Genomic DNA, 25,694 nt, shown 5'->3' with positions numbered 1-25,694 from the left:
GACTTTATACACTGCACTCTTTGAGAGAGGTAGTTAGCAAACCAGGCCAAAGACCCCTCAGACACCAATACTCCTTAGCTGGCCCACAAGAATGGAATGGTCTACCGTATCAAAAGCTTTGGCGAAGTCAATAAAAATAGCAGCACAATATTGCTTCGAATCAAGGACAAACTGTGGCTGCCTTCCAAGCAATGGGAACCTCCCCAGAAAGGAGAGACAGGTTAAAAAGGTTGACCTGGCCTCCACAATCACTCAACCCTAACCCAATTGAGATGTGTTGGACCGCAGAGTGAAGCAAAAGCAGCCAACTCCTTCAAGACGCTTGGAAAAGCATTCCTCATGAAGCTGGTTGAGAGAATGCCAAGAGTGTGCAAAGCTGTAATCAATGCAAAGGGTGGCTACTTTGAAGAATATAAAATGTATTTAGACTTGTTTAACACTTTTTGGGTTACTACATGACTCCATATGTGATATTTCATAGTTATGATGTCTTCACTATTATTCTACAATGTAGAAAATAGTAAAAATAAAGAAAAAATCCTTGAATGAGTAGGTGTCCAAACTTTTGACTGGTACTGTCTGTAAATGTGATGTTTTTTTTTATACATTTGCAAACATTTCTAAAACCTGTTTTTGCTTTGTCATTTTGGGTTATTGTGTGTAGATTGATGAGGGATTTAAAAATATATTTTTAGAATAAGGCTGTAACAAAATGTGCAAAAAAGGGGTCTGAATATTTTCTGAACGCACTGTATATAAATCTAAGGCTAACGTAAGTAGAAATTCAAAAAACAAGGCAAGATTGTCCAATCCAAAGTATTGCATACTTAATTACCATTTAAAATTTACACCTGCAAGTAGTGAGTGCAGCACTCATTTATAAACAAGTAAAAGCTAGGATGTCTTAGGCTTTGCACATATTGGGCTTTTGCCTTCACTGGTATTACGTCACTGCTCAAGTCAGACAAGCAAGCCCATATACTTGTTGTTGACTGAGGGGCTTTTGACACTGAGCCAAACCGAGCCAAGGCAAACTAGCTGTACCGAGCTGGCCTGGTTACGCATCCACCACAAACTAACATCAAGGCGGTGACCCGTTCCTGTAGGTTCATGCTCTACAACATTCGCAGAGTACGACCCTGCCTCACGCAGGAAGCGGCGCAGGTCCTAATCCAGGCACTTGTCATCTCCCGTCTGGATTACTGCAACTCGCTGTTGGCTGGGCTCCCTGCCTGTGCCATTAAACCCCTACAACTCATCCAGAACGCCGCAGCCCGTCTGGTGTTCAACTTTCCCAAGTTCTCTCACGTCACCCCGCTCCTCCGCTCTCTCCACTGGCTTCCAGTTGAAGCTCGCATCCGCTACAAGACCATGGTGCTTGCCTACGGAGCTGTGAGGGGAACGGCACCTCCGTACCTTCAGGCTCTGATCAGGCCCTACACCCAAACAAGGGCACTGCGTTCATCCACCTCTGGCCTGCTCGCCTCCCTACCTCTGAGGAAGTACAGTTCCCGCTCAGCCCAGTCAAAACTGTTCGCTGCTCTGGCACCCCAATGGTGGAACAAACTCCCTCACGACGCCAGGTCAGCGGAGTCAATCACCACCTTCCGGAGACACCTGAAACCCCACCTCTTTAAGGAATACCTAGGATAGGATAAAGTAATCCTTCTAACCCCCCCCCCCTTAAAAGAGTTAGATGCACTATTGTAAAGTGGTTGTTCCACTGGATATCATAAGGTGAATGCACCAATTTGTAAGTCGCTCTGGATAAGAGCGTCTGCTAAATGACTTAAATGTAAATGTAAATGCTGGAACAGTGTTCCGAGACAGCACAGTTTGGTTCAGGTCGATAGCGTGAAAGGGGTACTAATGACATTGAACAAAACCTTTCCAAATGGGTCATGCTCGGCACTAACAGTGATAGATATGAGCCTCTATTTGTGTTCCAGCAGAATGAGTGGGTTATTTCAAATCGCTGGCCATACAGTCGCTGATCCAAAACCTACAGCACTTTGATATCAGATCCATCTGTTTTTTGACTAGGTCTGGACATGTTGGACAAAGAGGCAGGTAGAGAGAAAGGGAAAGGGGAGAGATGGAGAGACAGAGACCGAGAGAATACACAGATAGAGGGTGCTATTCTGACGTGATCTGTACATCACAGATTCAGGTGAATTCCTATTTAATAGGCTATATGTCCTAGTCGATGTACCAATTTTGTGAATCACTAGGGCCAACAACGCATGGATAAAGCAAGTCTGAAACTCCATGGATTGGGCAAAAAAATGACTTGAATCCTACATTCGGAACATTAATGCTGTGACATCACTCCGTAAGAGAGAAGGCATTGCATTTTACATGACATCACTCCCACATACTACTGTAGGGCTGGGAGTGTCTTAAGATTCATATCAGGCACTGCAATAAAAATCTAAACAAACGTCTCGGAAGCAAAGAGCCAAAACGTGGTATCCAATCACTATTTCCCATTGAAATGGATCCCCACACTAACTCTCCTCATGCGGGACACAAGTCTTGCGAGTCACCATAGCGTCTGTAGTTGATCAAGCCAAATATGAAGAGGCCTAAAGTGTAAAAAGTATATCCTTTTCACAGTGCCTTCAGAAAGCATTCATACCTCTGAATACTTTCTGAAGGCACAGTACACGAGGCGGAGTCACTAGGGCTTATCCTGCTCTTCCTCTACTTAAGTGGAGCGCCTGAAAACCTATTTAGTGGGAAATGGCTCCATTTGGGCTGATAAAATGGCTCGCTAGAAGAGAGAGTGTACAGTTGAAGTCAGAAGTTTACATACACTTAGGTTGGAGTCATTAAAACTCGTTTTTCAACCACTGCACAAATTTCTTGTTAACAAACTATAGTTTTGGCGGTTAGGACATCTACTTTGTGCATGACAAGTCATTTTTCCAACAACTGTTTACAGACAGATTATTTCACTTATTCACTGCATCACAATTCCAGTGGATCAGAAGTTTACATACACCAAGTTGACTGTGCCTTTAAACAGCTTGGAAAATTCCAGAAAATGATGTCATGGCTTTAGAAGCTTCCGATAGGCTAACTTGACATAATTTGAGTCAATTGGAGGTGTACCTGTGGATGTATTTCAAGGCCTACCTTCGAACTCAGTGCCTCTTCGCTTGACATCATGGGAAAATCAAAAGAAATCAGCCAACACCTCAGAAAAAACATTGGAGACCTCCACACGTCTGGTCCATCCTTGGGAGCAATTTACAAACGCCTGAAGGTACAACATTCATCTGTACAAACAATAGTACGCAAGAATAAACACCGTGGGACCACGCAGCCGTCATACCGCTCAGGAAGAAGACGCGTTCTGTCTCCTAGAGATGATTGTACTTTAGTGCAAATCAATCCCAGAACAACAGCAAAGGACCTTGTGAATATGCTGGAGGAAACAGGTACACAAGTATCTATATCCACAGTAAAACAAGTCCTATATCGACATAACCTGAAAGGCCGCTCGGCAAGGAAAAAGCTAATGCTCCAAAACTGCCATAAAAAAGCCAGACTACGGTTTCAACTGCACATGGGGATAAATATTGTACTTTTTGAAGCAATGTCGTCTGGTCTGATGAAACAAAAATAGAACTGTTTGGCCATAATGACCATCATAATTTTTTGTGGGGAAAAGGGGGACGCTTGCAAGCCGAAGAACACCATCCCAACTGTGAAGCACGGAGGTGGCAGCATCATGTTGTAGGGGTGCTTTGCTGCAGGAGGGACTGGTGCACTTCACAAAACAGATGGCATCATGAGGATGGAAAATTATATGGATATATTCAAGCAACATCTCAAAACATCAGTCAGGAAGTTAAAGCTTGGTTGCAAATGGGTCTTCCAAATGTACAAGGACCCCAAGCATACTTCCAAAGTTGTGGCAAAATGGCTTAAAGGACAACAAAGTCAAGGTATTGGTGTGGCCATCACAAAGCCCTGACCTCAATCCTATAGTAAATTTGTGGGCAGAACTGAAAAAGCGTGTGTGAGCAAGATAGGTTTGTAGGCTGACTCAGTTACACAAGCTCTGTCAGGAGGAATGGGCTAAAATTCACCCAACTTATTGTGGGAAGCTTGTGGAAGGCTACCCAAAACGTTTGACCCAAGTTAAACAATTTAAAGGAAAGGCTACCAAATACTAATTGAGTTTATGCAAACGTCTGACCCACTGGGAATGTGAATAAATAAATAAAAGCTGAAATAAATCCTTCTCTCTACTATTATTCTGACATTTCACATTCTTAAAATAAAGTGGTGATCCTAACTGACCTAAGACAGGGAATTGTTACTAGGATTAAATGTCAGGAATTGTGAAAAACTGAGTTTAAATGTATTTGGCTAAGGTGTATGTAAACTTCTGACTTCAACTGTATGTATGTGGGCATGTGTGTCTGGGCTGTGAAAGTTCATGTGCCATATGAAAGCATGGACACACACACACACACAGTACAGCGCCCAAGGTGAGATGGTCTATGTCCTAACGATTCTACCTGCAGGCTGCCTACAAATTAACACATCTTTTCCACTGTCATAAATGAAATATCACTGCAAAACATCTTAGACTATAGTGAAGATGAATTAAATCAGAGATGTTACCTCTGCAGTAAAAAAAAGAACTCATTTAAATAAAGAGAAGCGGTCCCATCAAGAATAGCCTTGCATTTTTCATCTTCCTCGCCATCTGTCAGTGCACACTTGGGCAGAACAGTACGCCCAGGCAGACCGCACACTGTGGGCGGATGCATGTACAAAATGGCTCAATCTTGTAGGTGGGTCTCGGTTTGTCAATAAACATGCCTGTCGGTTTGCCTGCCTATACGCCGCTCTCTGTCTGTCTACTATGACTGCTCTCCGCAATAGTATCTCTGTCAGCATTTGCCGGTGTCCTGTACCCAGTCTGCTGTGCTTGCCTGTGGCGGCACTCATTGACTCACTGTGTTGACTAGTTCAGTGTGTTGCCACTATTTTGCCAACGCTGCAGTAAATAATCCGTACTGTAACGGAGGTGAAAATGGGGAGCCGGTGAGACAGAGGACACCACTGGCACCTTGCCTGCCAGGATGAACATCAGCATTGTAACCGTCACACCCCCCTCCCTGGCACTGACGTGTGTGTGTGTGTGTGTGTGTGTGTGTGTGTGTGTGTGTGTGTGTGTGTGTGTCCAGTACACTGCCAATTATATGTGTGGATCAGACTCCACTGGAGGCCTATATTTGCCTGTGCAGATCGAGAGGGAGAGAATAGGAGAGGCAACGGCAAGAGAGGAGAGCGCCCAGGTTTCCAAGCCAGCAGAGCTCCTGAGGGAGTTAATTTGCCTGCACAACAGAACGACAGTCTCAGCGCGTCAATGCTGCCAGCTTAGCGCAGTCACTTCAACACCGCCAGGCACTGCTGCCTGTGCCACAGCCTCGGGGTGCTGCTGACAGACCGGGCATTCAGTCAGTGCTCCCCTCCGCCGTACAGCATGGCACCCCCCAGAGAGCGCTCAGAGACAAGTTGGGGGGCCTTACACAATGCAAAAAAAAGAAAAAGCGGAATTCCCAAAAAGGGAATCGGACCCTTTAGGAGCCAGCAGTGCACAACAAAGCAGCCCTAATCAACCGAACAGGGTTTGGATTTCCACCAGGGGGGAGAAAAATAAAGAATCCCAGACCCCTTGCTATTTGGGCTGTTCAAAAATAGAAACTGGGTAGAATTGTTATATATTCTAAGACCTGAGAGAACACATCAAAGAAGTCTCTGTGTGCCAGATGACGCAGGTTACAGCCATTTGGTGTAACGCACACTGCCGTTTTATGATACGGCGCTCATAGTTGCGGTGGTCATATGGGCAACCTTAATTATTAATGTGTCGGGCATCGGAAACGCAACCCCGGGTTGGTTGTAGTGTCACTTTCAATAAGGCAGCCTTAAAGCTATTGGGTAACCCAACACAGGGATATGATAATCATATGGTCTGCCTTTTTACATATTCATGGAGTTAACTGTTTGAAGGGACTGGGTCTTGTTGCCGAGTTGAAGATTGCGTCCTCTTGGTGTCCAATGTCAAGCCATGTCACTCAAAGGCCCGGACAGAGCCACACCTACCCAGGTCTCATACTGAACAAACCCTAGCAGCTAGTCATACTTTATTTGGAAACAAATAAACTGCAGCTGCTCCAATTGATCTACAAGCTTAAAGTTGTCTGTCAGGCACAAGTCGGGTAAGGATGAACAATCTGATGAGTCCGAGAAAACTAAATCCCACAATGTCGGAAGTCAGACTCCACAGGTCAGCCTTAGAGTAGTGACAGCGACCTTGACCAATGAACAGTCCAAATAGCCTGAATTGTTTGTGGAGTATTCTAGAATACCAGTGTGCTGGAGTTTCTTTTTCAAAATGCTGATTATAGAGTTTTAATCCACACACTTGGAATTACGTACAGTGTGTGGAGTGAACTACACTCTGTTCAACTTACTGTGTCTCTGGGCGGTCAGCGGAGTGATGCAGCTCTTTGCCAAAGTTCCAATGTCCTACGAGCAGGTGTCAGAGCTCTGAAAAGAGAGAATATCAGTATTATAAATCATATTGTTCTGTGTGTAAAACAGAGAAGTCAGCCAAGCTACACTGAACAAAATTATAAAACGCTACATGTTAAGTTGATTTCGGTCTGTAATAAAAACCCTTTTGTGGGGAAAAACTCATTCTGATTGGCTGGGCCTGACTCCCCAGTGTGTGGGCCTGGCTGCCAAGTGGGTGGGCCTACGCCCTCCCAGGCCCACCCATGGCTGCACCCCTGCACAGTCATGCGAAATCCATAGATTAGGGCCTCATTTATTTTGACTGACTGATTTCCTTATATGAACTGTAACTCAGTAAAATCATTGAAATTGTTGCACATTGCGTTCATATTTTTGTTCAGTATAGATAACAATACTCAACCTAATGGGAAGTGTCCTAATTTCCCAGACACCCATGCCAAGTGCAGAAGTATCCACTTACCCTGATGCTCCGACCCTCAGCCCAGCGGTGTGAAACACATGACCACCAACAATCAAAAGTCAAAAGACATCACAAACTGTGTCTGCCAAACATCAAACTGTGTGGTGGTCCATATTTGTAAGGCTCAAGGAAACTGGCAGAGGGGTCAGACGGCCCCCCCAACCAATTGCATTAGGCGATCCAATTATAGGAGCGTCAAGGAGACGTACCGGAGACAGGTGAGAGGCAAAAAAAAGAAAAAAAAGTGGCAAGATGGCTCCTTTTGACAAGGGCTACCTTAGCTAGGAGTAAATTCGATCCCTGGCATCTGAGTAAATCACAATCAATTAGGGACTTGACCTGAAACCTATGTGTAATAAGGCAGTGCCAGTGCAGGTGGCAAGACTGGCATAGGTGATGGGCTTTGGCATGCCAGCCGGAATGTCAGTCTGCACGATGGCACAGGTCAGGACCATTACAGTAACAACTGCAAGTAAGCAAATCAGATATCACATGGCCATTTGTCCCTGAGTGACAACATTGACTCGATACTGGTTGGTCGTGTCAAAGGAAACCCAACGGCCATTCGACACTTAGAAAATGAAGATGGCCGGACAAAGCATTCCAAACAATATTTGAGTAGATGGATTCATCTCAAAAGTATGCAATATACGTAAAAAGCACCGTGCCGCCCTTAAGTGAGCTGTTCAGCCAACCAAAAGAGGCTAGTGTGGGATGAGTGGTGCAGTCCATACGGCTGCTGCACGTGGCATAAGGTCAAGCTGAGTCTGAAGCAGCCATCTCCATGCATCACGTCTTATCACGGCCCATGTGTGCAGAAGAGATGGAGAAGGGCATCAGTATTCCCTCACCAAAGTGCTCTTCCTCTCCCTGAGCCCCCATAATCACAGCCAAGACAGGGGGGGGGGGGGGGGTTTCTCCTACAAGGAGGGGGTCGCCTTCGCGCCTTATCTGCTAGTTCAGGCTAGGGTCCTTTTTTCCCTCAATTTCCACCTGACTGACGTGCCCAAAGTAAACTACCTGTTGCTCAGGCCCTGAAGCCAGGATATGCATATAATTGGTACCATTGGATAGAAAACACTTTGAAGTTTATAGAAATGTTAAAATAATGTATGAGACTATAACACAATAGATATGTTAGGAGAAAATCCAAAATAAAAACTAACCAGAATGTAATTTTTTGTTGTTGAGAGCCCGTGCTCTTACAATTGAAAGTATAGGGGCATATCCAAATCCAGCACCAATATTGCAATTCCTATGGCTTCCACTACATGTCAACAGTCTTTGTTCAAGATTTCAGGCGTGTTTCTTCCAAAGCCTAGTGTAAAATCGGACAGTGCAGTTATATTAACAAGAATTTCAGCTTTAAACCGACATAAGACACTTGTATGTTCCTAAATGCTTAATATCTGTAACTTTTATGATTATTTATTTGAATTGCGCGCCCTCCAGCTCCACCGGACGTTTTCCCGCTAGCGGGACGCCTAGCCTTAAGATTAGCGGTGAACAAACTCTCGTCCTCAGTGTAACGCTGGCACACCAGAAGCTACTCCAGATGTTGACAACTCGATTTGATACCACAGGGATCGTCATCAGGCCACAGGGGTCCTAAAATCGTGACGAGCTTGAAAGTTTGTCGTGGGGACATTTTTGCTTAATAAAGGTTGCGACATTAGTTTCATGGTAATCGCAACAATCCGACACGGCACGGTATCATGTCGTTAACCGTAAATGTCATTCAAGCGATATTATAAAAATCACTGCAAGGTTATGGATCTGTTATGACATAGGACGGCTTGTTTTATTTCATGGTAAGTGCAGCCCTGTGCTACGTCCCTCCATTCATAATAAGAGGGAAAAGGGGAGCAAAAGCTATAGAGATGTTGGCAAACACATAGCACGGCATCATCCTGGCTTTAAAACACAGTCTAGAAATAGAGCAGCATATCCTGTCAAACACGGAGACCAGGCAGCCGGTGAAGCTAGAGTTAAATTGAGCAACTCCCCAGACGCATCCACGTCACGCAAGCTAAAACAGATGCAATACAGTGACTAAAGTTAAATTAGGCATCGTATCCCACTGTTGATTGTGACATAAATATCCACTCAAGCACTCACACAAACCCACTGCGCACACTACAAATGCCAGAACTGAACTCCCTAAGGGATAGGATAATTAGGGCCGGGATGATACCAGCATCGCGATACTTGTTAGTATCATGGCAAGGAAACAAAACAAAGCAGATTTAACTTCTTTAGGAAAAACAGCCCTAATGTTAGTATTTGTTTCCATGTTGTCGTCCTGAGTCACATTTAATTTATTTTCCAAGCTATAGCACACAATATTTTACATACAGCATTTTTTTTTTTTTTTTTTAATGGACCAAAGACTTAGGTCTGCTTTGTGTTTTCATTTTTGCCCATGGGGAAAAAAATTGTGTGATACTGGTATCGTCACAACCCTAATGATAATCTGCATTACCACAATGATGTATAGGTAGGCCTATACAACCGTCCCCACTTACACAGCCACAAACAGTCTCAATTACAGCCTTCATCTTCTCAGCATGTATCCAAGCTATTGTCAAGGGGACAAAAGTGCCCAATGAAGATTAGGGGCATGTTACAGGGAAAGGGGTGTGGATTAAAGAATGGAGAAACTCTAGTGAGGTGTTTTTGACACCGGGGTTCAACTATGGCAACAACACTTAGTGACAGTGAAGAATCTCCCACAGACTGCACAGCAATGTCAAAACGGAGATGCTATGTGATGCAAGCAGTTCCGTGACAATCCGTTTCTGATTGCCAAGTAGGTATGGTTTAGCAAACACAACAAGGTGGCGTTGTGAAATCCAGAAGCAGACGGGTAACCAACCAGGCTAGCCATCTTGTGACCAAATTCAAATGACCCCTTGATGCAGTCAGAGGGCGAGACTGCTGCCAACATCCCAACTGATTTGACTTTCTGTAACAAAGGACAGCCTTCCATTAATGCTCTGAAGAACATCAAGAAAACTAAATATTATGCTTACAGAAAAAGGATCTCCGTGCATTTGACTAGACATAAGCAGGAAGGTGACCCCCCCCAAAACCCGTGACCCCCCCCAAACCCATGACCCCCCCAGTTATCCAACACTTCAACCCACAGTAGCAGCATAGGTCATGTGTTTTGTGGTTAGTGCTGACAACATTTTCACCCGTCCGCTAAGAAAACCATATCTGCAGACCCAATAAAAACAGGCACTCAAACAGCGAGTGGTTTTCCCCTACAGCACTGACTTTGCGTTCTTGCCAACTTAATCCACCAAGTACATTTTTGGGAAGGCAAACGGTGAAATACGCCCATCTAGATAGAGGAAAACTGCAGGCAGACAGTTTGGCCTGTAAATGATTCCGGCGGAAACTGCTTAGATTGGAAAGCATCTGATCAGATTTTCACTTTCCCGAACTGCTTGGATTCAGAAAAGTGACAAGAGGTGTTGGAGTGCCAAGTGTGTTTGTTAGTGGAGCGTGACAGAAACTGATCAGAACAGTTTCGACACAGACGTAATTAACACCATTCCTTGAGTCTGCCAAAAATGTAGGCTGGATGGATTCCCATTGTTGGATTTCCCTACGACTCAGACAAACTCTTAAAATCCTCTCTCGCTTTCTTGCAACGATACGGTTACTGCATAGGACGCTGGAAATTACCACTCAATTTGCGCATCCTCCGGCCTCGAAAGAATCCCATTAAATATACATTAGACGATGCAAAAAAAAGGTTGATTATCTCCCTCTGTGTGGCTTCATCTCCCTGGGCCATGGGCCAGGAGGTACTGTATGCAATAAGCAGACTGTCGCCTCGTCAAGCAAGAAACACAGTTAAAACATCACAGGTCTAATGAGGGTAGAGCAGCAGTGTCAGCAGTACTCGACTACAGACTGCGGCAACCTCTTGCCAAGAAGCCCTCACTCCTCCACTGTTCATACGGGCAGTATAAAGAAAAAAAGGCTGTTATAGCCCTGCAAAGCAGCAATATGCTCTAAGTGCTAGAGACACGCAACACTAGTATTTAGTTCCTTCAATTGCTGCAGAGAGCTGGACAATAACGAACCACATGAACATACCTGACCCATTTCAAACCCAGTTGAGCAGCACTTTGCACACCAAAGTCAAATGTTCATATTTCGCAAGACTGAAAAAGCGTTGGGCCGGTAACCGAAAGGTTGCTAGATCGAATCCCTGAGCTGACAAGGTAAAAATCTGTCGTTCTGCCCCTGAACAAGGCAGTTAACCCACTGTTCCTAGGCAGTCATTGTAAATAAGAATGTGTTCTTAACTGACTTGCCTAGTTAAATTAAGGTAAAAAAAATGTCAAATTAAAATACTACTGCAAATAAACCAAAAGGGGCATATAAAGGCCGCAAACTGTCAATCTCACCCAATGAAACCGCTTGGCTCCCCACATCAAAGAGCTCCTATTGGCTTGACTGACCGTGTGTGATAGTCTCCCCAGGACACCGGTCTCCCATCGCTACCATTACGATCTCGCAAACAGACACAACATCATTCATTATGAATGACGAGCCAGGGGCAACAGGTCAGGGCTCTTGCTCATTCAATGAGTGCTGGGAAACGGTCAGAAAGGCCAAGGAGGAAAAGGGCAAAGAAGGGTGAGAGAACGGGCGTCGCTAGGGCTGCACAATATGGTAACTCAAAACGTTTTAACCTCTGGCAGTTTACCGCTTACCTTTGTACCATTGACCATTTGAACTGCTTAAATGTCAATAAAAACTGGGAAAATGGGGGTGTCCTAAAACTTTTGACCGGTAGAGTGCGCGCACACACAACCACACCAACAAACAACAAAAAAATGACCAAAACTGTATGCCCTCTGACTACAGGTTGATTCAGTTATCCCACATCCTCTCAGGCCTCAGGGTTGTTCTCGCTCTCCCCGTCTCGGTCTTCCTGCCCTGGCCTCCCAGGTGTAAACAAAGCTACGGTCTAAAACCTGGGACCAATCTATTTGTTCCAACAGGGCTAATGTAGTGACTGAGGGGGAACAGTCAGTGCAGGGTTTGAACCAGACACCTTGTGGTTACGGGGCACGTGCACTACCACCTGTGCCATAAAAAGGTCAGGCCTCTTGGCAGAGGCAGCAGTACACTCTCGTAAAGGGAGGGTCAGGCTACAGTGAGATAACCATGGGATGGTGAGGAGGATGATGATTGCAAATTATAACAGTAATTATAAGATTATGATCAAACGTAGTTGTCACTGTTTACATAACGACGACGATAAGCGCGAGAGTCAAATCAAAAGACACTGATACTGATTACACAAAATCTAAGTGAAGATAACATTGAAAGGATAAGATGATACTGTCATGTAATCCTTGAATCGTTATCATTCACTTTGATTCATGACACCGAGGACAACCATGATTCTGATGCAACAGGCTGTGTAAGCTGATGACATTTGGCCCTGCGCTAACGATGTTCAGAAGCTCAAACTCTGTTATGAAAATCCACACGCAATTGTCAGTCTTCTACCATAACGTTGTTGAGCCATCTCGTTCTGCAAACACACACACTTGAAGGGAGGAGAGCACCACAAATCACCATAAATCAACAATGAAAAGCCCTCTTTCTGGAGAGTTGTGTTTCATGTCATCTTCTTGGCGGTGAATCACAAGGCTAACAAGCACGGGCAGGTGCATCCGTCTCTGGTGCAAGAGAGGGAGGGAGTCGTGACTTAGATTCCCTCAAACCAGATTAACACTGACGGAAAAAATAACAGCTTCACCGTGACCTGTGACAGACAGCAGGTGAGATATACCCTCAAATTACAAACGAGAGAGATATGAAATACACAGGGAAAGAGCGAGGGAGAGATGCAGAGAGTGGTATTATCTATATTACAGAGAGATTAGGCTCTGTGTGGTCTCGCGACACAAACACGTTTCTTTAGATTCCAGTCAAACGATAGTTACAAAATTACATAGAACAAAAGAGAAATGATCATAGAGGAGAATAACTATGACAGGGTGGTTTAGAAAAGAAGGGAGGGGGGGGGAAATGGGAAAGCTAGAGGAAGAGGAGTCGGAACACAGCAGGCCACTGCGGAGGAAAACAGTGCTTGTGTAATGCATTCAAATTGTCCCACCTTCCTGCTGGGATTGGAGGCCGCTGCTGCAGTGGAAGTGGCCGGGGGAGAGAGAGAGAGAGAGAGTCTTTGACAGCACAAGCGGCTATGACCCAAAGAGAGAGGGGAAAAACAGAGAGGGAGCTGGAGAGAGGAATAGCGAAAGAGATTAAGCGAGCGAGACCGCAAGGGAGTGTCAGCCAGGGAAAGAAGACCCTCACAGATATAACGTCCCCAACTCCCATTGCACACACACACACAGCCCAGGTGTTCTACCTGCTTGAACGCCAATAACTCAGATACACATGAAATGACCCAGGAAAATCGATAGAACATCACTCAGAGGTGCATAAAAACAATACAACGTTCAAAAAGGGTGAACCTTTCCTTTCAGAACATACAGTGACCAGGCAAAGAGAAGGGAAACTCCAATGTGGTGTAGGGTATGTAGAGGAGCCTGGTGCTTTTAAAACTCCCTACTTTTTTTATGTACCACATGGCCCCCACCCTGGCATTGCTTGTAAACCAAAACCCATAACCAACGCCCAATGTCCTTAAAAAACAGACCTCCTTCAAACATCTCCAGGCAACGTGGTGCAGCACGGCCTTCCCGTAACCTCACTCCAATTAGATGAAAGGAGGTGGATGGGGGACGAGGACGAGAAGGGTCGGAGGAGAGAAAAAAGGCACAAAGGCAGAAAGCGAGCAAGCATGAGTGACCAAGAGAGGAGATCGTGAGAAGATGGTACTGGAATACCCGAGGACAGATGTATCTGCGTGTGTGTATGCACGTATTCGCAATTAGACATGTAGACACAGGGACATTATTCCCGGGATAAGTCTCAAAGCGAGTGTAATGCGGTGGCCGGCCATTCCTCCTCTATCTTCTCCATTGGATGTGCCTCCATCTTAAATCTTCCCCTGGCTGTCTACCTCCTCCCCATGCATTGGAGGAAGGCGGCCGAGAGGACACACTTCGCCATTCATCCACATCCACTAATTCATTCAGTCTGAGGACAAAGAAATCCCCTTTTCATTGGTCTCTACAGCTATCAGAACCTATTACAGTTCAGTGTATGTCTTCTTCACTAGTTGATATCTATTGACGTCGGAATATAAGGGACCATTGTGCTGTACAATAACAAGGCAGAAATGTGTTAATGGTCCAGCCCCACTCCAAGCCATTCAGGAGACAAATTGTAATTCTATTTGAGCATGGGGGGGTCTTGACGTGAATTGAGTTGATTCCGTTTTAATGAACTAATTCCAGCGGTCAGTGATCAAGTGATTAACGCGGGTTGAGTGTCTATGTACGTTCCTATTCTATGAACTATCCACACCTAACAAGTCAAGTGATTGTATGAGAAAGTGAATGTGTAATAACACAAACAAAGACAGTGAAAATGTATGAAACCACCCTGTTGCAATAACAAAACCAAGTGAGGCAATATATTGGGCAATAAAGAATATTTAAGGAAACAGAAGTTTGACACACACTTGCTATGTTTATTCAACAAACCTTTTGGGCTAACAAAACAAAATGTTAATGTAGTGGGAAAAGACCTAAATCTGCCATATTTCTTTGCAATATGTGGTTATCTACATTGCATCGAATGGCAGAGAGGTATGGCTAGAACTACAGGCCAGAATATATACACTGCTCAAAAAAATAAAGGGAACACTAAAATAACACATCCTAGATCTGAATGAATGAAATATTCTTATTAAATACTTTTTTCTTTACATAGTTGAATGTGCTGACAACAAAATCACACAAAAATGATCAATGTAAATCAAATTTATCAACCCATGGATGTCTGGATTTGGAGTCACACTCAAAATTAAATTGGAAAACCACACTACAGGCTGATCCAACTTTGATGTAATGTCCTTAAAACAAGTCAAAATGAGGCTGTGTGTGGCCTCCACGTGCCTGTATGACCTCCCTACAACGCCTGGGCATGCTCCTGATGAGGTGGCGGATGGTCTCCTGAGGGATCTCCTCCCAGACCTGGACTAAAGCATCCGCCAACTCCTGGACAGTCTGTGGTGCAACGTGGCGTTGGTGGATGGAGCGAGACATGATGTCCCAGATGTGCTCAATTGGATTCAGGTCTGGGGAACGGGCGGGCCAGTCCATAGCATCAATGCCTTCCTCTTGCAGGAACTGCTGACACACTCCAGCCACATGAGGTCTAGCATTGTCTTGCATTAGGAGGAACCCAGGGCCAACCGCACCAGCATATGGTCTCACAAGGGGTCTGAGGATCTCATCTCGGTACCTAATGGCAGTCAGGCTACCTCTGGCGAGCACATGGAGGGCTGTGCGGCCCCCCAAAGAAATGCCACCCCACACCATGACTGACCCACTGCCAAACCGGTCATGCTGGAGGATGTTGCAGGCAGCAGAACGTTCTCCACGGCGTCTCCAGTCTCTGTCACGTCTGTCACATGTGCTCAGTGTGAACCTGCTTTCATCTGTGAAGAGCACAGGGCGCCAGTGGCGAATTTGCCAATCTTGGTGTTCTCTGGCAAATGCCAAACGTCCTGCACGGTGTTGGGCTGTAAGCACAACCCCCACCTGTGGACGTCGGGCCCCCATACCACCCTCATGGAGTCTGTTTCTGACCGTTTGAGCAGACACATGCACATTTGTGGCCTGCTGGAGGTCATTTTGCAGGGCTCTGGCAGTGCCTCGCCTGCTCCTCCTTGCACAAAGGCGGAGGTAGCGGTCCTGCTGCTGGGTTGTTGCCCTCCTACGGCCTCCTCCACGTCTCCTGATGTACTGGCCTGTCTCCTGGTAGCGCCTCAATGCTCTGGACACTACGCTGACAGACACAGCAAACCTTCTTGCCACAGCTCGCATTGATGTGCCATCCTGGATGAGCTGCACTACCTGAGCCACTTGTGTGGGTTGTAGACTCCGTCTCATGCTACAACTAGAGTGAAAGCACCGCCAGCATTCAAAAGTGACCAAAACATCAGCCAGGAAGCATAGGAACTGAGAAGTGGTCACCACCTGCAGAACCACTCCTTTATTGGGGGTGTCTTGCTAATTGCCTATAATTTCCACCTTTTGTCTATTCCATTTGCACAACAGCATGTGAAATGTATTGTCAATCAGTGTTGCTTCCTAAGTGGACAGTTTGATTTCACAGAAGTGTGATTGACTTGGAGTTAGATTGTGTTGTTTAAGTGTTCCCTTTATTGTTTTGAGCAGTATATATATATATATAGCCCCCATGTAAACGATATAGTTCAAACAGCGTAAATACTCAAACCCTGGCTTTAATAAACTAATATGTGATCGTGTGTACATCACATACATACAGTGTGAGTGAGTGAGTGAGTGAGGTTTACTAGCAACCAAATCTTGTAGGGAGATTAGAGTGATTAGCTATGGCTTAAGCAGATTTGTTATCGCGTGACTGATCAACTCATTATTGGTCGACAGAAAATCAGGACTCCTTCTCGCACATATTGATAGAGCGAGAGCTAGATATTGAGCGAGAGAGCAAGTGCTACATACAGATATCAATTAGCAAACGTGCAGAGACCTGAAGGAGGCAGCCAACATGACACAATTAGATGGTTTGGCGGCGGCAGACAAGTAATTGCTACGGTCTAATACTAATCAAAGGCCGTATTAGTTTGTGTGACGGCGTCATCGTCATCATCACACACATAAAACCATGAGTCTCAGCTCATTGGGTAGCTAACTAGCCTCCGAGTCACTTCCTCTCTGCCACAAAGTCATGGAACGTTAGCAGAACTGTACTGTGTGCTTTCATGGTCTGTGTTTGACTTTGCCATCCACTAACAACATCAAAGTGACAGGAAAGTACCTGGCTTCAAAACAAAAGTGATCACGACTTTATCAAATATACAGTTGAAGTCGGAAGTTTACATAGTTTTAATGACTCCAACCTAGTTTTTCAACCACTCCACAAATTTCTTGTTAACAAACTATGGTTCTGGCAAGTCGGTTAGGACATCTACTTTGTGCATGACACAAGTCATTTTTCCAAATATTGTTTACAGACAGATTACTTCACTTATAGTTCACTGTATCACAATTCCAGTTTGTCAGAAGTTTACATACACTAAGTTGACTGTGCCTTTAAACAGCTTGGAAAATTCCAGAAAATGTCATGGCTTTAGAAGCTTCTGATAGGCTAATTGACCTCATTTGAGTCAATTGAAGGAGTACCTGTGGATGCATTTCAAGGCGTACCTTCAAGGCCTACCAGTGCCTCTTTGCTTGACATCATGGGAAAATCAAAAGAAATCAGCCAAAACCTAAAAAAAAAAATTGTAGACCTCAACAAGTCTGGTTCATCCTTGGGAGAAATTTAAATCGCCTGAAGGTACCACGTTCATCTGTACAAACAATAGTACGCAAGTATAAACACCATGGAACCACGCAGCCGTCATACCACTCAGGAAGGAGACGTGTTCTGTCTCCTAGAGATGAACGTACTTTGGTGCAAAAGTGCACATCAATCCCAGAACAACAGCAAAAAACCTTGTGAAGATGCTGGAGGAAACGGGTACAAAAGTATCTAAACTCAGCAAAAAAAAGAAACGTTCTCTCACTGTCAACTGCGTTTATTTTCAGCAAACTTAACATGTATAAATATTTGTATGACCATAACAAGATTCAACAACAGAAACTATACAAGTTCCACAGACATGTGACTAACAGAAATGGGATAATGTGTCCCTGAACAAAGGGGAGGGGGGTCAAAATCAAAAGTAACAGTATCTGGTGTGGCCACCAGCTGCATTAAGTACTGCAGTGCATCTCCTCCTCATGGACTGCAACAGATATACCAGTTCTTGCTGTTAGAGGTTACCACACTCTTCCACCAAGGCACATGCAAGTTCCCGGACATTTCTGGGGGGAATGGCCCTAGCCCTCACCCTCCGATCCAACCGGTCTCAAACATGCTCAATGGGATTGAGATCCGGACTCTTCGCTGGCCATGGCAGAACACTGACATTCCTGTCTTGCAGGAAATCAGCCATACTGCTCTTCCGTGCGTGGTGGCTTTGTCATGTCAGGATGAGCCTGCAGGAAGGGTACCACGAGGGAGGAGGATGTCTTCCATGTAACGCACAGCGTTGAGATTGCCTGCAATGACAACAAGCTCAGTCCAATGATGCTGTGACACCGCCCCAGCCATGACGGACCCTCCACCTACAAAATCGATCCCACTCCAGACTACAGGCCTCGGTGTAACGCTCGTTCCTTCGACGATAAACGCGAATCCGACCATCACCCCTGGTGAGACAAAACCACAACTCGTCAGTGAAGAGCACTTTTTGCCAGTCCTGTCTGGTCCAGCAAAGGTGGGTTTGTGCCCATAGGCGACCTTGTAAGGCAGGTCCTCACCAGACAACAACAGGACTACAAGCCCTCAGTCCAGCCTCTCTCAGCCTATTGCGGACAGTCTGAGCACTGATGGAGGGATTGTGCGTACCTGGTGTAACTCGGGCAGTTGTTGTTGCCATCCTGTACCTGTCCAGCAGGTGTGATGTTCAGATGTGCCAATCCTGTGCAGGTGTTATTACACAGGGTCTGCTACTGCGAGGAAAGGAGGTGGCAGCATCATGTTGTGGGGGTGCTATGCAGCAGGAGGGACTGGTGCTTCACAAAATAGATGGCAAGATGAGGATGGAAAATTATGTGGATATATTCAAGCAACATCTCAAGACATCAGTCAGGAAGTTAAAGCTTGGTCACAAATGGGTCTTCCAAGTGGACAATGACCCCAAGCATACTTCCAAAGTTGTGGCAAAATGGCTTAAGGACAACAAAGTCAAGGTATTGGAGTGGCTATCGCAAAGCCCTGACCTCAATCCTATAGAAAATGTGTGGGCAGAAATGAAAAAGCGTGTGCGATCAAGGAGGCCTACAAACCTGACTCAGTTACACCAGCTCTGTCAGGAGGAATGGGCCAAAATTCACCCAACTTATTGTGGGAAGCTTGTGGAAGGTTAAACGAAAGGTTTGATCCAAATTTAAATTGTTTAAGGCAATGCTACCAAATACTAATTGAGTGTATGTAAACGTCTGACCCACTGGGAATGTATATTATATATATATATATATATTATATATTATAATATATATTATATATATTATTCTGACATTTCACATTCTTAAAATAAAGTGGTGATCCTAACTGACCTAAAACAGGGACTTTTTACTAGGATTAAATGTCAGGAATTGTGAAAAACTGAGTTTAAATGTATTTGGCTAAAGGTGTATGTAAACTTCAGACCTCAACTGTAGATTTTCAAATGTTTGACTTACAAATAGGAGGTTTCTGCATTTGTCTACTGATTGGACAAAACTTACCATGATGACTACATTATGCAACAAAAAATGAGACTCAAATATGCTTTATTGAAATTTGCCTCGATTTAAGCAACAAATCTTGACTACTGTAATTGTGTGAAGTTATCATTCTGAACTTTCAAAAGCTGTGGCACAGTGAAGTTGGGAGATGACAAAGTGGGATCAGGATGACTAGGCCCACCTGGAGAGCCAGTTTGAGAGGAGCATTGGCTCGTTGAAAGGACATCACCACTGTGTCTCAGAACCCTTCTTTCTCTGACTACTCAGCCAATAGGGTTAGAAAATGAAGCAGAGGACAAATAGGTGACACATGTTTGCGATGGAAAAAGAGAAGTCATCTTAATTTCGGTACGCCATCTCCAGTCCGCGAGAAGCCCCTAAAAGTGTTATCTGACTCATCACTTTAATGATTATGGGAATTGTGATTCAAAGCGAGACCCCTTTGCATCAAAAAGTCAGACCAGGTGAAGTGAACCACAAAAGAAGCCAAGTCTGAATGGCACTGCCAAGCATTTGGGCGTAGATAGTCAGGCGTGCTTTGGGGAGTTGGGTGCATCTGGGGATTCTATTCTAAGCAGCCAAATATCTGTGAGGGGACACAAAACCCGCCCCAAAACATGGGATATTTTTTTGTTTGAACACAACATAAAAGCATCCAGAGGCTTTTCTGGCTGGTAGTCAGTTTTGTTGGACCTCAGCAGTGATGGGGGATAGAAAAGGAGGGGGAAATCACAAGCATTGTACCCTTCTTGCATTTGGACCCTTTCCCCTAGTGTTGCTAAACACATTCAGTTTCAGATCTGCCAAGACACATGAGATTAGTTTGATGTCTGCTTGAGTTTCCCCCCTTCTCAAAGTGACTTGAATTGATCTGACAATCGTCAGAGAGGCTCTCTGGAGAGCTCAGGGTTCTCAGTCGTGGAACTCAACCCCAAGAGGAATAATTGGGACCATGTGCATACACAAAACACACAGATACCCCCCCAAATATACCTACACACACGAAACTATCACACGAGTTTGCCCCAGGCCAGATTACGACCCACCATCTCCTACATCTCAGTACTGAACCATGGGTGAAATGTGTCACTCCATCACTGACTGAAATAGAGAAATAAAACAAAAACACAGCCTAGCAGTGACCTGGCAGTCCACAACATCACTACAGTGGAGAGGAAACAAAAGCGGAATTAATTAGGTTTTGCACTGGGAGCAAAAACAACTGTGGAATTTGCCTCTCTTCAATTTGCATCGTTCCACTTTTTAATGTATATGGTTTTTCATTGCTATTACGTTTATGGGGGGGGGGGGGAAACACAAAATCACTTCTAAATAAAATCTTTGTAATACACCGAATTGAAAGCCACAGCTAGCTAATTAGATATTAACTCTGTGGTTACACGGAAAGCAAAGCAGGGAGACTAAAGCAAAATAAAAACATTTAGTAAGGGAGGTGTATAGCTGTACTACAAACAGTAAGCTGCTTTAGATAGGATAAGCTGCTAGTGTGTTCCAAATGTAAGTATTACTGTACTGCATAATACTGTATTGTAATGTTCTGTTTGTCTGTAGCATTAATCCCATGTAAAGGTATGATGATGCATTTAATGCACCACAACAATGTGACACACAGTGCGCCTTCAGGAAGTATTCACACCCCTTGACTTTCTCCACGTTGTGTTACAGCTGGAATTTAAAATTTATTAAATTGAGATTGTGTGTGTGTAGGCCAGTGACACAATCTCAAAGTGGAATAATGTTTCTAGAAATGTTAACAAATGTAATTAAATTATCTTGAGTCATTCAACACCTTTGTTATGTCAAGCCTAAATCATTTCAGAAGTAAAAAAGTGCTAAGTCACATGATAAGTGTTTAACATGATTTTTGAATAACTACCTAATCTCTACCCCACACATACAGATAATTGTAAGGTCCCGCAGTGAATTTCAAACACAAGATTCAACCACAAAGACCAGGGAGGTTTTCCAATGCCTCACAAATAAGGGCACGTATTGGTAAATGGAGGGGAAAAAAGCAGACATTGAATATCCCTTTGAACATGGTGAAGTTATTACACTTTGGATGGTGTATCAATCACCTAGTCACAAAAAATAGATAGGTGTTCCTCCCCATTTATTTGCTGGAGAGGATGGGAAGTGCTCAGGGATTTCACCATCAGGCGAATGGTGACTTTAAAAGACAGTTACATGGCTATGATAGGAGGAAACTGAGGATGGATCAACAGTTTAGTTACTAATCTGAATTACAGTGAAAAGAAGGAAGTCTGCACAGAATAAAAAAATATTTGAAAACATGCATCCGGATTGCAAATTAAAATGACAAAAAAAATGATCCTGAATACAAAGCATTATGTTTGGGGCAAATAAAACAGAGTACCACTTCCTATTGTCAAGCACGGTGGTGGCTGCATCATGTTATGGTATGCTTGTCGTCGGCAAGGACTAGGGAGTTTTTGGGGGATGAAAAGAAAAACGGAATAAAGCTAAGTACAGGCAAAATCCTAGAAGAAAACCTGGTATAGTCTGCTTTCCAACAGACACTGGGAGACAAATGCACCTTTCAGCAGGACAATAACCTAAAACACAAGGTCAAATCTATACTGGAGTTGCTTAACAAGGTGACGTTGAATGTTCCTGAGTGGCCTAGTTACCGTTTTGACTTAAAAGCGACTTGAAAATCTGTGGCAAGACTTGAAAATGTCTGTTGTGAAATCTGTGAATGTATTGTAATGTTTGAAAAATCATACAAAATGCCTTCATTTTGCTGGACCCCAGGAAGAGTAGCTGCTGCTTTGGCAGGAACTAATGGGAATCCATAATAAATACAAATAAGTCTAGGGGTATGAATACTTTGAAGGCACTGTACATGCTATGTATCAGTAGTATGATACTTTCAGAGCTGCGGGGTGTAGGCCATGTACAGCAGTAGGAGGCTGTTGGTGGCCTGTGCCATTGCTGCAGCAGGTCTCCGTCGAGAAGAGCAAGGCTCATGATCTCCTTCCAGACACTGTCTTTTCCCATTACCCTCAGCGTGGGCATCACCAACAGGTCAGATGCCCTGCAGACCAGAACGGAGAGCTCCATTATAAGTATGTCTCAAGTCATATTAATGTACATTCTCACATCTACTATAGGAGGTTCCGTTCAAGCTCGCCATACGAGTTATTCAAACAAAGCAGGCAACTGGCAATATCACATTCACAACTGCATAATACTCAAAGCACAGCTGTAAATTGTAATTGATCTGTGTGTAAGCGGATCTGTGGAGTGCACTGTATGGCCCAGCGGGGCGAGCTCAACTGTGTAAAGCACAGAGGCCTGCAGCTGGTTTCCGACAAGGAGAGTGCTTCCAGGTGGAAACAGAGCCTCACGAACAGCAGGTGTTGCAGGTCAGAATCGCAGCTCGCTGATAAAATAACCTCCACAAGATGAGGGCTGAGAGGGTCGGAGAAGTTCACATAATCCATTTTGAAAGGTAATGGCCCCAGACCTTTCTGTTCCTTTACCCACCAACATCCAGAGAGTTTAGATGTGTGCATATACAGTGCCTTCAGCAATCTACACACAATACCGCATAATGACAAAGTGAAGAGGTTTGCAAATGTATTACAAATAAAAATCTGAAATACCTTATTTACGATAGTGTTCTGACGCTTTGCTATGAGACTTCGAAATTGAGCTCAGGTGCATCCTGTTCTCATTGATCATCCTTGAATCATTTCTACAACTTGATTGGAGTCCATCTGTGGTAAATTCAATTGATTGGACATGATTTGGTAAGGCACACCTGTCTATATAAAAAGGTCCCACAGTTGACAGTGCATGTCAGAGCAAAAACCAAGCCATGAGGTTGAAGGAATTGTCCATAGAGCTCAGAGACAGGATTGTGTCAAGGCACAGATCTGGGGAAGGGGACCAAAAAATGTCTGCAGCATTGAAGGTCCCCAAGAACACAGTGGCCTCCATCACTATTAAATGGAAGAAGTTTGGAACCACCAAGACTCTTCCTAGAGCTGGCCGCCCAGCCAAACTGAGCAATCGGGGGAGAAGGGCCTTGGTCAGGGAGGTGACCAAGAACCCAATGGTCACTCTGACAGTGCCTCTGTGGAGATGGGAGAACCTTCCAGAAGAACAACCATCTCTACAGCACTCCACCAATCAGGCCTTTATGGTAGAGTGGCCAGACAGAAGCCATTCCTCAGTAAAAGGCACTTGGCAGCCCACTTGGAGTTTGCCAAAAGCCACCTAGACTATTAGACCATGAGAAACACGATTCTCTGGTCTGATGAAACCAAGATTGAACTCTGATCTGAATGCCATGCATCACATCTGGAGGAAATCTGGCACCATCCCTACGGTGAAGCATTGTGGTGACAGCATCATTCTGTGGGTATGTTTGACAGCAGCAGGGACTGGGAGACTAGTCAGGATCAAGGCAAAGATGAACAGAGCAAAGTACAGAGAGACCCTTGATGAAAACCTGCTCCAGAGCGCTCAGGTCCTCAGACTAGGGTGAAGGTTCACCTTCCAACAGGACAACGACCCTAAGCACATAGCCAAGACAACGCAGGAGTGCCTTCGGGACAAGTCTCTGAATGTCCTCGAGTGGCCCAGCCAGAACCCGGACTTGAACCCAATCGAACGTCTCTGGAGAGACCTGAAAATAGCTCTGCAGCGACGCTCCCCATCCAACCTGACAGAGCTTGAGTGGATCTGCAGAGAAGAATGAGAGAAACTCCCCAAATGCAGGTGTGCTTGTACCGTCACACACAATTGTTATAAATTATTTAAAAAATAAACAGTTTTTGCTTTGTCATTATGGGGTATTGTGTTTAGATTGAGGGGGAAAAAATGTAAATTTATACATTTTAGAATAAGGCTGTAACCTAATAAAATGTGGAAAAAGTCAACGGGTCTGAATGCTTTCCAAAGGCACTGTAGATGGATAATAAAATAAATAAATCTGTCCATATGTAAGAGCCTACTCCCAAAGTTTTTCAAAAAATTATAAACCGCCAGTTTCACTACGCAACTGTTTAAGCTAGGACCTCAAGTAGGAGCAATGTCAAAAAAGATAAGACCGATAACTGTAAGCAATGCACACTGAAGTGAGCCCCCTTCAGTCGTCAGGATATTAGTTTAAGCCCGGCTAATGGCCCAAGCAGACTGAGCGAGTCACAGCCCTGGACAAAAGGAGAAGATCGGCTTGGTATCAGCTCCATTCTCTTAAACCTGAGGAAACAAGAGGAGTCGGGGATTACACCAGCTAAATCACTCCACCGGAACCACCAGCCACGGCCCAGTAACACTGCTTCTGTGCTTATGCCAAATTGATCATGAGGGAATGGAACAGCAGAGAATCCGCTCTGTGATTACTATGTTGCTTCGCTCAGAGGTTAATTGGAGATTTTGTGTGGGAGAGATGGGATTGGGTGTCTGAGTAACACTTGATAGTATAAGGAAAATACTGTTATTCTAGTCTGCCTGTCAGTCTTAAAATATAAAATCAAAATGCAGTTTTGCCGTAATAGCGAAGTAACAAAGTCTGTGGTGCCAGCTATGCCCGTGGTATGCCTGCTTCTAGTCTGAGTGGCAGTCGTCAAGGCTAAGTACGCAGTGATGGAATCGGCTAAACTTTGCTCATTGAGATAGTAAATGAATGATCGGAAATGAAAGAGACTGGGTGTTATGTCAGAAGTTAATGGTTCTCTGAAGAAAGACAGATGGCTTCGGAATGTGTTGGGGGGGGGGTGAGAGGAGAGCAACGTGTGAAACAGGGGAGACAGATGGACGTCCGTAGATTAGATGGAGGGGTTGAGGTCAGGAGGTAAAGGACAGATTCTTTTAAGGGAGTAATAAAAGGTGTGCTATCCTGTTAACCTCTTTATTAGCTTCCTGTGGAGCCATAAACTGTAAGGATGGGAGAAGGAGGAGTGTTTTAAGTAGGAGGTATATAACTGTGATGTGAGAAATGTTTTACTGTCTGATTACAGCTGTACAGAACCTTTGGGAAGAATTAAACTTGGTTAAAGCTTCTCTAGTGTCCGTGAGTTATTTACTCTGAAAAATAAGAACCTAACAGTAGTCAGTGGCAAACGACCCAAACAGCTCTCGGCGTGCGCACACACAAACACACTAGGCGTTCGTATGACGCC

At 44.5% G+C, this 25,694-nt stretch overlaps 1 protein-coding gene across 5 annotated transcripts in view; it reads right to left on the bottom strand.

Moving 5' to 3' along the window:
- The window catches only part of LOC139546988 (double-stranded RNA-specific editase 1-like), a 192,198-nt gene that overhangs the window by 128,646 nt on the left and 37,858 nt on the right, over positions 1-25,694 (bottom strand). For 4 of the 5 annotated variants that reach the window (XM_071356001.1, XM_071356004.1, XM_071356000.1 and 1 more), the window contains one exon: positions 6,501-6,576. The exons of the other annotated variant lie outside the window; for it this stretch is intronic. The gene's annotated coding sequence lies outside the window, so the exon portion shown is untranslated. The remainder of the gene's footprint in view (positions 1-6,500; positions 6,577-25,694) is intronic. 5 annotated transcript variants of the gene reach the window in all.

Source organism: Salvelinus alpinus, chromosome 20 (assembly GCF_045679555.1).
Source record: "Salvelinus alpinus chromosome 20, SLU_Salpinus.1, whole genome shotgun sequence".
Lineage (NCBI taxonomy): Eukaryota > Metazoa > Chordata > Actinopteri > Salmoniformes > Salmonidae > Salvelinus > Salvelinus alpinus.
The sequence above is the reverse complement of the archived record's forward strand: the minus strand, read 5'-3'. Positions and strand labels throughout refer to the sequence as shown.